Genomic DNA, 10,912 nt, shown 5'->3' on the forward strand with positions numbered 1-10,912 from the left:
CAGTGACGCTGTAAAGCAACGGCGCTAACCGCCACCTTACTGCCTGCACTGTACCATACCATGTACTTGTCAGTACAGCAAACAAATTGGAAAGAAAATCATATGCCAGGCTTTAAAACAAGGCAGTTGGGCAGAAGAGTCATTAAGTCCTCGCAGAACTTCAGAGTGGTTTGACTTCATTTAGAATACAGTATGGAGTTCTGGTCCCTATAATTGAGAGGTCTACAGTTGTTCGATTTGCGAGACGGAGAGGAGGCAGGAGGACAGCTCAATAGCTACCCTAGCAGAGTATTAAGATAGGTTAATTGAAGGATTGTAAAAAAATGAGATTCTCACACTGATAGTGTTTCCCTTGGCTGGAGAATCTACAAATGGAGGGCATAGTTACACGATGATTGCACAGCCACATAAGACTGAGAAATGGAGAAACTTCCGTGGTCAGAAGATTTCCACTCTCTGGAATTCTCCCCAGACCTTTGGGGATGCTCGGTCCTCCAGTACATTCAATGGCAAAGTTGGTGATTTTTTGAACTTAAAGAAGGATTAAAGCAATGATGGGGATCACTGCAAGAAGACAGATTTGGCACAAGAGGATCAAACATGAAACTGAGGGGCAGAAGAGCTGAAGGATTCACAAGCTCACTCTTACTATTATTTCTGTTATTCTGACAAAAGGCTGTGACATTTTGAGATCAGAGGGCTTTTCACTTTTCAAATTTAAAATATAAACTCTTTATTTTTCAACCTGCTACAAAAAGGAAACTACTACAAATGACAATAGGGAAACACAATGTTTCACATTCATTGCTTTATAATAGGTCATTCAGCCCAACAGTTCATGTATCTTTCACAGGAACTTGTTTCATTCTTAACTTGAAACAATCAAGCAAGCACCGTCATCAATAAGATTTTGCTTATTATCCTTTAGCTGTAGTCGCATCGCGATGCCAAATTTAAAAACAAAAGCTTTCAATATTAAGGCAAAAAGCAAACGGCTGGAGGAACTCAGCGAGTGAAACCATCTCAGTAGAGGCTAAGGAACAGTCTGCATTTCAGGTGGCGGTCCGGAACTTCGCCCCTCACAGATGGCCCGCCGAGTTCCTCCAGCAGTTCTATTTTGATCCAAATTCCAGCACCTGCAGTCTCTCCTGTACTCGATGATAAGTGATACCACACAATCAAGAGCATTTGAGTAACTCTGCACTCATCAGTGTTTCTGTCCATTAAAGCCGTTGATCAAAGCAATGCAGCATATCATTCAAATTCCGCGTACTGGGCAGCCTCGGTGCCGTGCGCCTTCTCCTCGTGCTCGAAGGAAAAATCCGTTTGGTCACTTTGAATTCGCTTTGATTTGCGAAGTAACCGCAAATATGATAGAACTGAAGCAAGGAAAAAAAACTTGCCACTGAGATCATTTCTAACCGTTACTCACTGTCGTTGGAAGACGTTACCAGTTACGATTTATGGAGTCGGATCTTTTGAATAATCACATCTACCATTCAGCAGTTGTAAGGCATCAGGTGAACTATCGCAGCGTGATATTCGGCGTGGGGTGGGGGGGGGGGGGAGAAACTTGTTGCCCAACTTTGGTCAACCGATTTCACAAAAATTCCCGAGCGAGCGCGCTTCTTTAATCGCGTCCGTGATAAAAACAGATAATGAATGAGACGCCTTCTTACCAGGTTTCCTTGGGGCAGGGGAGGAGGGGCGACGAGAAGAAAATTCTTTTTTCTCTTGTTGGAAAGCCACGCAGCTCGATGCGTGTTAAGAGTTATCTTCCTCCAACTCCGGGTAAAGCTTCCTGACAGCCGCCGCCGGCAGCGAGCGCGGCGCGATGGGAGAGGAGGCTGGTGCTGCCGACTTCACTGAGTTGCCCCGGCTCAGGGAAACACGCCGCACGCTTCGGTACCTCTGCAAACAACTTCTGCCAACATCAATCCGCACTCTCGCTGCAGCCAAGTAACCTTCCCATTACCGGCTTAGGAACTGCAAAGGGGGCGGGGAGAACGAGGGAGGGTGTTGCTGAACCCGGATTCAACCGGTGCCGAACAGGCGGCAGCGCAGGGGGGCGACTGGCGGCTCCCCGCTCCTCACTCATCGACAGCCCAGCTGCTCCCAGTCCCTTTCCTCCCTCCGATGGAAGCTATGTCCCTGCATCACGGGAAATGGAGTCCTTCAGGCCGCTGGGACACGGGAAGGCATCAGCCTGCTGGGTGGGAATAATATCAAACTGAAATTAGTTTAGGTCATAAATTGTAACATAAAGTTGTGTTATTGTTAACCCGCCTTGATTTGCCCCATACAAGCAAGTTGCCTTCATTATACCATTGGCGAATATTTGTTCATGTCCTTACTAGGTTTTTTTTTGTTTTTAAGAAAGACACTCACAGAAATGAGAGTGAACCACGTTCCCACCTTTGTTACTCATTCCCTGCCAGACTCGTGCGCTAAAATTCAGCCACACTCAGGAAGAGCGGGGCCACGATTGGTTGCTCTTCGCTTCAATTCGGGGCCGAACGAGCGCTGCGCCACGCTAGTGGTTACCGATGCTGCCAGTTATCGTTCAGCTGCGATAAACGGAGGGTAGCGCGTGGTGGACAGGTGCAGCGAGTTTTGGGAGGTGCTGGAAAGGCCTCGGACCGATAAGTTTAAGTTGAGTACAAGGGGGAGGTCACTGGGAAATTTGGTTTCTCGCTCTACGCAAGAGGATTAATTTCATCGATCAATAGAGCCAGACAGTATGGAAACAGACCAGAGAAGCACAAAAGTGCTGCAGATGCTGAAAATCTGCAGTGACACAAAAGTACCGGAGAAGCTCAGCAGGTCAGGCTAGTCATGGAGCAGTACAGCACAGAAACAGGCCCTTTGGCCCATCTTGTCTGTGCTGTCCTGATTTGCCTAGGATCTATTTGCATCCAGATCGTAGCCCTCCACATCCCTCTCATCCATGTACCTGTCCAAACTTGTCATGAATGTTGTGATTTAAGTGTTCAATTTAATATCAGAGAATGTATAAACAGCCTGAAATATGTACTCTTCACAGAGGTGTCCAGGAAACAAGAAAACCCAAAGTAGCATCAGAACCCCAAAGCCCACTCCCCCTCCCCCACTTGCAGAAGCACTGAACCTCCAACCTCTCCCCCACCACGCAAGCAAAAGCAAAAGTCCCCAAAGAGGCCTTGATCTGGAGTGCATCAAGAATGACAGTCCACAACCCAGAAGTTCAGCATCTCAGACAGTCTCCCTCTCTGCAGGGAGGGAGACTGAGAGATCTTACTCCTGAACAATGAGAGCAGGAGGCCAGCAGCTTGCTGTTCTAATGTTACAATCTTCTGTGTTGCTTCTCCAAGCACCCTGACTCGAAGACTGACAGGCTTTGAATGGCCTCTGAACGGGAGAAATCCTATAAAAGGTAGTGGATTCAGCCCAGTAGAACCCTCCGTTCCACTGAGCACATCTACACGAAATACCATCATCAAAGAACCTCACCACCCAGGCCATGCTCTCTTCTCACTGCTGCCATCAGGCAGAAGGTACAAGTGCCTCAGGAGTCACACCACCAGGTTCAAGAACAGTTACTACCTCTCCATAAGACCAGAAGTCACTGGAGCAGAATTAGGCCATTCTGCCCATCGAATCTGCTCCACCATTCCATCATGACTGATCCTGCCCACTCAACCCCATAGACCTGCCTTCTCGCCATATCCTTTGATGCCCTGACCGATCCGGAAACTATCAACTTCCACCTTAAGTATACCCATGGATTTGGCCTCAACCACCGTCTGTGGCAAAGCATTCAGCTGATTCACTACTCTCTGGCTAAAAAAAAATTCCTCCTTACCTCTCTTCTAAAAGGTTGCCCCTCTATTTTGAGGCTGTGTCTTCTAGTTCTGGATACCCCCACCACAGGAAACATCCTCTCCACAACCACCCTATCTAGTCCTTTCAGCATTTGGTAAGTTTCAATAAGATCCCCCCCCCCCCCCCCCCACATTCCTCTAAATTCCAGTGAGTACAGGCCCAAAGCTGCCAAATGCTCCTCATATTAACCCCTTCATTCTCGTGAACCTCCTTGGGACTCTCTCCAATGACAACACATCCTTTCTAAGATAAAGGGCCCAAAATTGGTGACGATACCCCAAATGCTGCCTGATTAGTGTCTTGTAAAGGCTCAGCATTATCTCCTTGCTTTTATATTCCATTCCCCTTGCCACTTTTTGCCCATTCTTCCAATCTAAGTCCTGCTGCAATCACATTGCTTCCTCAGCACTACCTACCCTCCCACCTATCTTTGTATCATTCACAACATTTGTCAAGAAAGCCATCAATTCCATTATCCAAATAATTTACAGACAATGTGAAAAGCAGTGGTCCCAGTACTGATCCCTGAGGAACACCACTAGTCACTGGCGGCCAACCAGATTTCCCACTCATTGCATCCTGCCTGTCAGCCTTTTCTCTATCAATGGCAGTATCTTTCCCTTAACACCACTAGGTTTTATCTTGTTAAGCAGCCTCATGTGTGGCACCTGATAAACTGCCTTCTGAAAATCCAGGTAAATGACATCCACTGCCTCTCCTTTGTTTGCTTGTTGCTTCCTTGAAGAACTCTAACGGATTGTCAGGCATGACCTCCCTTTACAGGAACCATGCTGACTTTGACTTATTTTATCATTAGTCTCCAAGTACTCCAAAACCCCATCCTTAATAATAGACTCCAATACTTTCCCAAACACTGAGGCTAGTCTAACTAGCCTATAGTTTCCTTTCCTTTGCCTTCATTCCTTCTTAAAGAGTGGAGTAGCATTTTCAATCTTCCAGTCCACCAGGACCATGCCAGAATCATGCCCTCCTATTTCAACTTTTCCCTTCTTATAGCTTTTTAGTTGCATTTTGTTGGATCTTAAAAGCTTCCCAATTATCCAATTTCCTACTCACTTTTGCTACCTTGTAAGGCCCTTTACTTGGCTTTTCTGCAGTCCTTAACTTCCATTGTCAGCCATGGTTGCCTACTCCTGCCATTTGAAAACTTCTTCCTCCATGGGACATAACTATCCTGCACATTGTGAACTATTCCCAGAAACTTCAGCCATCTCTGCACTGCCATTATCCCTGCCAGCATCCTCCTCCAATCCACCTGGGCAAGCTCCTCTCTCATGCCTCTGTAATTCCCTTTCTTCCATTGTGATACTGACATATGCGTCTTATACTTCTCCCTCTGAAACTGCAGTATGAATTCAATCATATTATGATCACTGCCTCCTAAGGGTTCCTTTACATTAAGCTCTCTAATAAGATCTGGGTTATTACACAACACCCGATCTAAGACAGCCTTTCCCTGAGTAGGCTCAAGCATAAGCTGCTCTAAAAAGCCATCTCGTAGGCATTGAACAAATTCCCTCTCTTGCCATCCAACACCAACATGATTTTCCCAACCCTTTGCACATTTGTCCCCATTACAATTGTGTCATTATTGTTAATACATGCTTTTTCCAGCGCCCGTTTCAATCTCAACCCCACATCTTGGAAACTATTTGGAGGCCTATATATGATCCCCATTATTGTATTTTTACCCTTGCAGTTTCTTTAACTCCACCCACAAATATTCAACATTCTCTGACCCTATGTCACCTCTTTCTAAAGATGTAATTCCATCTCTTACCAACAGAGCCACACCACCACCTATGCCTTCCTGCCTGTCCTTTCGATACAAAGTGTGTCCTTTGATGTAAAGCCCCCAACTATGGCCTTCTTTCAGCCACAACTTAGTGTTGCCCACAATGTCATACCGTCCAATCTCTAATGGTGCCAAGAGTTCATCCACCTTATTCCGAATACTACGCACATTTAAATACAGCACCTTTTGTCATGCATTATTCACCATTTTGAATTTTGCCTCTGGGGTACAATTTAACTCTTTGCTCTGTCTGCATTTGTCCCCAATCATTGGCTTGTCCTTCCTTATATTCATGTTACATCCATCATCTGCTTGTAAACCTGTTGGTTCATCCTCAGCTCCTTCTTACTGGTTCCCATCTCCTAGCCATTTGAGTTTTCCATCAGGCTCTTGAGCAAAAGAGGATAATTACACTCATCTATTGAGATGATCCCACAGCCAATGATCTCACTTTAAGGACTCTTTATTTTATTATTTCATGCTCTCGTTATTTTTTTTGCTATTCATTTATAGTTGCATTTCCACAGCTTGTTGTCTTCTATGCTCTGCTTTTTCATTGATCCTGTTTATAATTACTATTCTACAGATTTTCTGAATATGCCCACAGCAAAAGGAATTTCAGGGTTGTATGGAGTGACATGTAAGTGCTCTGATAATACATTTTACTTTGTACTTTGGACTCTTCCCTCAACATCAAGAGAGAGAGAAAGGGAGGGGGTGCCTTCTGCCCTGCATCCACCACCTCCTCTGTGGAGAGAAATGTACAGTCAATGTTTCAGGTCAGGAACCTTCATCAGACTCAGACTATTAGTCCGTACCAGCCATCAAGCATCATCCAACATTCATCCTACACATCCCGTGATCCCATTAACTCCCCCTTGATTTCACCACTCACTTGCACACAAGGGTCAACTTACAGTGGCCAATTAATCTACCAAGCAGCAAGAAACCATTTGAAAAACAAATAAAGCCACAGGTGCTGGAAACTGAAACAAAAGCAAATGCTGCAAGGAATCAGGCATTCAATGGAATGAGATATCCATCAATGTTTCATGTCATTGACCCTTCCACAGGACTAGAGGAAAAGTGGAGTGTGTCAGTTTTGAAAGCAGAGTTGATGGAGGAAAGGGTGTAAGACAAAAGATTACTTAGGGATGACATATCTTTTTGAGAGCATGTTCCCAAATTGATGATAATTTTAAAAATTTTCTTGCATGCAATGGTAATTTTGAGTAGAAATTGTCATTAGTTAATCAATTAGTAACAATAATTATGAACTTCTCTTTAAGGAAAAATGATGAGTCCTCTTGTATATTTGCATGTATTGTTTTATTATTAATAAAATATGAAAGAGACATATTTAAATAAATGAAGCATTTTAGAAAAAGTGTTCAAAAATATCAATCTTTTAAAAACAATTGAAAAATAACAATTTCTGGCAGTGTTATTATTTGACTTCATATATAACATAAGAAATGTGCGCACGAAATTATAGGCTTGTTGCCTATTCATAAAAAATTAAGGTAAGGAAAATAAACAGTTTACTCTCACAGGGTCCTGACGAAGGGTCTCGGCCTGAAATGTTGACAGTGCTTCTCCTTATAGATGCTGCCTGGCCTGCTGTGTTCCACCAGCATTTTGTGTGTGTTGTTTGAATTTCCAGCATCTGCAGATTTCCTTGACTTTACTCTCAGTGAGACTTTTGCTGCTGCACTAATGATGACAAGGAGTTTGTATCCAGATTGTATTTGATTGTTTTAAAAGCTATGCACTTAGCAATAGTTCCATCAGTAAGCTTACTCTTATAAGTAGATGAGCAACTTCATCACTGAAAACAATGACTCACATTAACATGTCAATAAAATACTGTAATATTGCCTTTGCTAGATTTTTCAGACAACTAAAAACTTTTGGGAATGGAATTCCAGAGTTTCAGAACCTCATTGTCTGGATTTCTATGCTTTGATCCAGTCACTAACGAATTTCTTTCAATATGTCCTGGTTCAGATTCAGATTCATTTATTTATCACCCGTACATCGAAAGCTGCAATGAAATGTGCTGTTTGCATGAGCAACCAACACAACCTAAGGATGTGCTGTGGGCAACCGCAAGTGTTGCCACACATCCCACTCCAACAAAGCATGTACACAGTCCTTACCAGAACAACAACACGACACAGAAGACAAGCAGCAACAACAACAGAACAAAACAAGAGGATAACAGTAAACAAGCCCCTCTCCCCCTGTGACGGATAGTCTCTGCTCAGGTTTGGTGGGGGTGGGGAAGGGTCCTTTTTTTGTCCAAGCCCAGATTTCTAAATACGGTAGCTGGCACTTCTGAAGATCGCGGTGTTGTTTTTTTATGTTAAACTTCCAACTCATCTTCATTGTTTAGTTGCTCATCATAAACGGGAGCCAGTCTTCAGTTCTTAATGTAACTAACAAGCAGTAATCAGTTTGAAGTTAAAAAGGACAAACAAGCTCCACCTATAACACAGAATGCTGGGTCACTGCACTAGAAACGACTCTTAAGAGATGCAGTACATGACAATAGGCTATTTAATTTGGCTGGTTTCAAACAGGCAGTGCTGGGTAAGTTGTTTATTTCAAGGAAGCTTACAGACCAGACAAAGAATATCCCCTTAGCACGTCGATAGCTCATGTATTCAAAATTCAAAGTACCGTAGATTCCGGATTTTAAGCCGCTACTTTTTTCCCACATTTTGAACAGCTTTGAACTTTGCGGCCAATAATCCGGAGCGGCTAATGCAAGGTTTTTTTCATGCCGCCTCGTAAACATTTTGCCTCGTAACAGTAGACCAATAAAATTGATGAGTAGTTCACAGAGGTCCAATGAAATTGTACGATAAATCAAGCGCACTTTCACAATTAAATTATTGTAAATCAGTCATTTGTACTCACCCTCATCAACATGGAAAACACTCGAAGCATTGTGCTACCTACCCTCTTAGTTTAAACTATATTTGTTTTCTGTACTACATCGCGGGATGCTATGACGACACACCCGGTTTCGCGGTGTCTTGTGGGAAAATGCCGTTTGCGATGAAACGGAAAGGAGGGGGGGAGCGGCATTACGCGAGCGGCTTTGGATCCGAGCGAAATCTGCTTTTAAATGCCGTTTGCGATGAAACGGAAAGGAGGGGGGGAGCGGCATTACGCGAGCGGCTTTGGATCCGAGCGAACTCTGCTTTTAAGTTAAAGGTATCAATAACTTTTCCTGGTAGGCTGCAGTATATATATTTTTTACCAGTCGTTAGGAGATATTGGAATGTTGTTCAGTAAAGAAGTATACGCAACGTATATTTAAAAGTAGCCGCGTACGGGCACGGTTCGAAAAAAAGCATTTGCAATATGTATTTGTTTTTGTTACCATATGGATTTAATTAAAAGTTAAAAAAATCCTCACGTGTAATATCTTTCTGTGTAAATATCTCATATTACAACGTGGGACACCTGCGGCCGAAAATCCGGTGCGGCCTAAAATCCGGTGCGGCCTTTACATTTAAAAAAATGATTTTATTTCTAAAATTAGTGCCAGCGGCTAAAAATCAGGTGCGCTCTGTAGTCCGGAATCTACGGTATATTTTATTATCGAAGTATATATACTTTATGCTACTTTGAGATTTGTCTCCTTACAGACAATCACAAAGCAAAGAACCCCAAAGGAACTTCATTAAAACAAAAGAAGGCTGTCCAACCACCCAGTGTGCCAAGAGAGAGGGAGAGAAAACAAGTTGTGCAAATGATAAAAGCAAAGGAACAGCGTTCAGAACTGAAGTTCACAGCGCCAGGCATCACTACGGCCAATTCAGAAGACCATTAGTTGGCGGCCACAGTCTGGCGCAGGCACGAGTGAACCCTGTGGAGCTGTGAGCCAAGCCGGCCCATCTCTCAGTTCTGTATTAATAAGGCAGAAGATTTATGTGCTCATGGAATCAGCTTCACAGCAATAATTGTAGGCACCTGGGATCTCTGTCACTAAAGACTTTTGGACCATTTGTGTTAAAAGATATTTGAAAAAAATTGTGTGGGTGAAGTCACCAAAGTGATTTAAAAAACTGTATAAATTTAGACAGAAGTTCAGGCTTCTCAGAAATGGTTTAAAAACATCAAAATAAACTTGAACTTGAACCTGAACCTCCCTTCACTGGGAGTAACCTTGGCTATATATCTGATAGGGCTTAACGTCTTTGAGTTTAGAATTTTGCGGTCAGCAAACCCAATACCATCACACCAGCCATCCACCCTCTGACACACACGGACCACCAACCCGAGGACAAGCCATCTCCAGGCTTCCAGCCCTTGGCCCAGACTCTGACAGGCATCAACCTTCAAGCTCTAGTCTCTGGCCTGGGCTCAGAGACTTGACCAATGGGCCTCTGCCACTGGACTTGTATTTCATATTTCAGACTGTCTCCTCCTTACTATTTACTCAGAATTTATTAAGTGAGAATTCATCTTGCTCAGTAAGTTCTGAAATTAATTATCTTAGTTACAATTTCGCAATTTTCATTACTTCTTCAAATTTCTTAAGGCCAGTTTTGTACACAAAGCCTCCCATGTACTATACAATGAAAGCCTATCAATGGATGGCCAACATACGGTATCTTGCAAACAAATTAACAAACCTATTTCTTTACCAAACATGATGGGTGCACAGTCAGTTGTCATGGAAACTGTTCTCGAAAGGTTAACTTGTTGTCACATGCCTTTGCAACTGTCTAGCTGGCACCAAGCTGGCATGAAACATTTCCTGTGAAAACATCTCGCTGCTCTTGGGTTGTAAAAAAAAACATTCAGTGTTTCACTTGGAAGTAAAGATAATCATTAATCATCTATTAGTTATGGATGGGATGTAAGGAATTGAGGGGCAGCACTGCATGCCACGTGCCAACAAAATTTTCCACATGTATTTGTGTCATAGGATGAGAATGGGACATATACATTATAATTGGAAATTATGAGAAGCAGTTTACCTATGTTATCAAATTCATTGTTCACTTCGGAAGGCTGCAAGTTTCCTGGGTGGAAAATAAGATGATATATTCTCTGTCAGAATGAGTAACGACTGTATACCATTTTATTTAAATCGGGAGCCACCATGCCACTATGTAGGCCACAGATCGACAAGTTGGAGCAGGAGTGGGATTGAGAATTAAAATGCAGACAACTGGTAGCTCAGGATCACACCTGCAGACTGAGAGTAGGTGTTTC

General features: G+C 43.3%; 1 protein-coding gene and 1 long non-coding RNA gene across 2 annotated transcripts in view; one reads left to right on the forward strand and one right to left on the reverse strand.

The window, feature by feature from the left end:
* Nucleotides 1-2,486, reverse strand: part of fat3a (FAT atypical cadherin 3a) — a 687,349-nt gene extending 684,863 nt beyond the window's left edge. The window contains exons 1-2 of the mRNA XM_073043347.1: nucleotides 2,416-2,486; nucleotides 1,680-2,209 (exon numbers count right to left, since the gene is read on the reverse strand). The gene's annotated coding sequence lies outside the window, so the exon portion shown is untranslated. The remainder of the gene's footprint in view (nucleotides 1-1,679; nucleotides 2,210-2,415) is intronic.
* Nucleotides 1,259-9,835, forward strand: LOC140726670 (uncharacterized). Its single transcript, XR_012098694.1, has 3 exons — nucleotides 1,259-1,520; nucleotides 6,264-6,317; nucleotides 9,337-9,835. It is a non-coding gene; the product is annotated as an uncharacterized lncRNA (long non-coding RNA).
* Nucleotides 9,836-10,912: the final 1,077 nt, after the last annotated feature.

This window comes from Hemitrygon akajei, chromosome 4 (assembly GCF_048418815.1).
Source record: "Hemitrygon akajei chromosome 4, sHemAka1.3, whole genome shotgun sequence".
Classification (NCBI taxonomy): Eukaryota; Metazoa; Chordata; class Chondrichthyes; order Myliobatiformes; family Dasyatidae; genus Hemitrygon; species Hemitrygon akajei.